Here is a 4,682-nt window from a genome sequence, read left to right on the forward strand (position 1 = left end):
CCATTACCACCATCCCTGAAATATGCATTTCTGGGAGAAGGTGATACCTTTCCTATAATCATAAGCTCTACCTTAGAGCCACAGGAAGAGGAAGCACTAATCCAAGTGCTAAGGACACATAAGACAGCTCTTGGGTGGTCCATCAGTGATCTTAAGGGCATTAGCCCAGCTAGATGCATGCACAAGATCCTATTGGAGGGTGACGCCAAGCCAGTGGTTCAACTACAAAGGCGGCTGAATCCAGCCATGAAGGAAGTGATGCAGAAGGAGGTCACTAAACTACTAGAGGCTGGGATTATTTATCCTATTTCTGATAGCCCCTGGGTGAGCCCTGTCCAAGTTGTCCCTAAGAAAGGTGGCATGACAGTGGTTCACAATGAAAAAAATGAACTGGTTCCTACAAGAACAGTTACGGGGTGGCGTATGTGTATTGATTATAGAAGGCTCAATACAGCCACCAGAAAGGATCATTTTCCTTTACCATTCATAGACCAGATGCTAGAAAGACTAGCAGGTCATGAATACTACTGCTTCCTGGATGGATATTCAGGTTATAATCAAATTGTAGTAGATCCCCAGGATCAAGAGAAAATGGTATTCACATGTCCATCTGGAGTATTTGCATACAGAAAGATGCCATTTGGCTTGTGCAATGCACCTGCAACCTTTCAAAGGTGCATGCTCTCTATCTTTTCTGATATGGTAGAGAAGTTTCTGGAAGTCTTCATGGATGACTTTTCAGTATTTGGAGACTCATTCAGCTCCTGCCTTAACCATTTAGCACTTGTTCTAAAAAGATGCCAAGAGACTAACCTGGTTTTAAACTGGAAAAAATGTCACTTTATGGTGACCGAAGGAATTGTCCTTAGGCACAAAATTTCGAACAAAGGGATAGAGGTGGATCAAGCTACGGTAGAGGTAATTGAAAAATTACCACCACCTGCCAATGTTAAGGCAATCAGAAGCTTTCTGGGGCATGCAGGATTCTATAGGAGGTTTATAAAGGATTTTTCAAAAATCGCCAAACCTCTAAGCAACCTGCTAGCTGCTTGATGAGCGGATAATTTGTACGCTTTTTGGCATTGTTTTTAGTATGTTTTTAGTATGATCTAGTTAGTTTTTAGTATATTTTTATTAGTTTTTAGTTAAAATTCACTTTTCTGGACTTTACTATGAGTTTGTGTGTTTTTCTGTGATTTCAGGTATTTTCTGGCTGAAATTGAGGGACCTGAGCAAAAATCTGATTCAGAGACTGAAAAGGACTGCAGATGCTGTTGGATTCTGACCTCCCTGCACTCGAAGCAGATTTTCTGGAGCTACAGAAGCCCAATTGGCGCACTCTCAACGGCGTTGGAAAGTAGACATCCTGGGCTTTCCAGCAATATATGATAGTCCATACTTTGCCCAAGATTTGATGGCCCAAACCGGCGTTCAAAGTCACCCTCAGAATTCCCAGCGTTAAACGCCGGAACTGGCACCAAAATGGGAGTTAAACGCCCAAACTGGCACTAAAGCCGGCGTTTAACTCCACGAAGAGTCTCTACACGAAAATGCTTCATTGCTCAGCCCAAGCACACACCAAGTGGGCCCGGAAGTGGATTTTTATGTCATTTACTCATCTCTGTAAACCTTAGGCTACTAGTTTTCTATAAGTAGGACCTTTTACTATTGTATTGAGATATCGGGGTAGTTATCTTTGTTCTGATGCTATCTTAGATCATTGGGAGGCTGGCCATTTGGCCATGCCTAGACCTTGTTCTTATGTATTTTCAACGGTGGAGTTTCCACACACCATAGATTAAGGTGTGGAGCTCTGCTGTACCTCGAGTATTAATGCAATTACTATTGTTCTTCTATTCAATTCCGCTTGTTCTTGTTCTAAGATATCACTTGTTCTTCAACTTGATGAATGTGATGATCCGTGACACTCATCATCATTCTCACCTATGAACGTGTGACTGACAACCACCTCCGTTCTACCTTCGATTGTGTGAATATCTCTTGGATTCCTGATACACGATGCATGGTTGATCGCCTGACAACTGAGCCAGCCATTCCGTGAGATCAGAGTCTTCGTGGTATAGGCTAGAACTGATGGCAGCATTCAAGAGAATCCGGAAGGTCTAACCTTGTCTGTGGTATTCTGAGTAGGATTCAATGATTGAATGACTGTGACGTGCTTCAAACTCCTGAGGGTGGGGCGTTAGTGACAGACGCAAAAGAATCACTGGATTCTATTCTGGCCTGATCGAGAACCGACAGATGGATAGCCGTGCCGTGACAGGGTGCGTTGAACATTTCCACTGAGAGGATGGGAGGTAGCCACTGACAACGGTGAAACCCTTGCTTAAGCTTGCCATGGAAAGGAGTAAGAAGGATTGGATGAAGACAGTAGGAAAGCAGAGAGACGGAAGGGAAGGCATCTTCATACGCTTATCTGAAATTCCTACCAATGAATTACATAAGTATCTCTATCTTTATCTTTATGTTTTATTCGCATATCACCATACCCATTTGAGTTTGCCTGACTAATATTTACAAGGTGACCATAGCTTGCTTCATACCAACAATCTCTGTGGGATCGACCCTTACTCGCGTAAGGTTTATTACTTGGACGACCCAGTACACTTGCTGGTTAGTTGTGCGAAATTGTGTTTATGCCATGGTATTGAACACCAAGTTTTTGGATTCATTACTGGGGATTATTTGATTTGTGAAAATTATTGATCACAATTTCGTGCACCACTGCTGACATGCCATTTATCTTTGATAAAGAGTGTCTGCAGGCATTTGAGACTCTGAAAGCTAAATTGGTCACAGCACCAATCATCTCTGTACCAGACTGGACATTACCATTTGAATTGATGTGTGATGCCATTGACCATGCCATTGGTGCAGTATTGGGACAGAGGCATGACAAGCTTCTGCACGTTATTTACTATGCCAGTCGTGTTTTAAATGACGCACAGAATAATTACACAACCACAGAAAAAGAGCTGCTTGCAGTGGTTTACGCCATTGACAAATTCAGATCCTATTTAGTAGGATCAAAAGTGATTGTGTACACTGATCATGCTGCTCTTAAATATCTACTCACAAAGCAGGATTCAAAACCCAGACTTATCAGATGGGTGTTGCTTCTGCAAGAGTTTGATATAGAAATAAGAGACAGAAAAGGGACAGAAAACCAAGTAGCAGATCACCTATCCCGAATAGAACCAGTAGAAGGGGCGTCCCTCCCTCTCACTGAGATCTCTGAGACCTTTCCGGATGAGCAACTCTTTGCCATCCAGGAAGTGCCATGGTTTGCAGACATTGCAAACTACAAGGCAGTAAGATTCATACCCAAAGAGTATAGTAGACAACAATCAAAGAAGTTGATCACAGATGTAAAGTACTATCTTTGGGATGAACCATATCTCTTCAAGAGATGTGCAGACGGAGTAATCCGTAGATGTGTGCCTAAAGAAGAAGCACAGAGAATCCTATGGCATTGCCATGGATCACAATATGGAGGACATTTTGGAAGTGAGCGAACAGCCACAAGAGTCTTCCAATGTGGCTTCTACTAGCCTACTCTCTATAAAGATTCCCGAGTGTTTGTGCTTAATTGTGACAGTTGCCAAAGATCTGGCAATCTGCCTCACAGTTATGCCATGCCTCAACAAGGGATCTTGGAGATTGAGTTGTTTGATGTATGGGGTATTGACTTCATGGGACCTTTCCCACCATCATACTCAAACACTTATATTTTGGAGAACCAGTAAGGGTAGCCATCTGGGCGTTAAACGCCAGAAAGGAGCATCTTCTGGGCGTTGAACACCAGAAAGAAGCACCTTCTGGGCGTTTAACGCCAGATTGATAGCGTTCTGGGCGTTCAGAAAAATGCCCAGTGACAAAGGACTTCCTGGCGTTCAACGTCATAAAGAAGAACAGTTGGGCGTTGAACGCCCAGGAGAAGCAACAATTGGGCGTTAAACGCCCAAAACATGCAGCAGTTGGGCGTTTAACGCCAGGATGGTGGGGAGGAGGTAAAATTCGTTTTTCTTTACAAATTTTCTAATTTTTTATGTTTCAATTCATGATTTCTTGCATAAACATGTTTCAAAATGTCATCCTTCAAATCAAATTAGTTTTCTAAAAACCCTAATTTCTAAAATCCCTTTTTTTTAAATAATATGGCTTCATACGTAAACATAAACCTTTTTTCAATCCAATCCAACTCTTTTTCCAATTTCTTTTCAAACTTAATTATCTTTTAAAATCTTTTTCAAACTATAAATTTCAAATTTATTTTTAAATATCATTCATATCTTTTTAAATTATATCCTTTTCTTATCTTATTTATCTTTTATAAATCATATCTCTTATCTTATATCTTTTTCTTATTTTTGAATCCCCACCCCCTCCCTTTATATTCACTTTCGGCGTCCCTCTCCTCATCCACCATTCCACACTTGCTCTCCTCCTATCCCTCTTCTCTCTCTTCTTTTGCTTGAGGACAAGCAAACCTCTAAGTTTGGTGTGCTTATCCGTGATCACAAAAAACATACTCACTTTGATCATGGCCCCTAAAGGAAAACAACCCAACCCAAGAGGCAAGAAAGAGAATATTCCAAAGCCACTTTGGAATCAAGGGAAGTTCTTAACTAAAGAACATTTAGACCATTACTACAAAATAA

This window comes from Arachis hypogaea, chromosome 2 (assembly GCF_003086295.3).
Source record: "Arachis hypogaea cultivar Tifrunner chromosome 2, arahy.Tifrunner.gnm2.J5K5, whole genome shotgun sequence".
In the NCBI taxonomy this organism is placed as follows: Eukaryota; Viridiplantae; Streptophyta; class Magnoliopsida; order Fabales; family Fabaceae; genus Arachis; species Arachis hypogaea.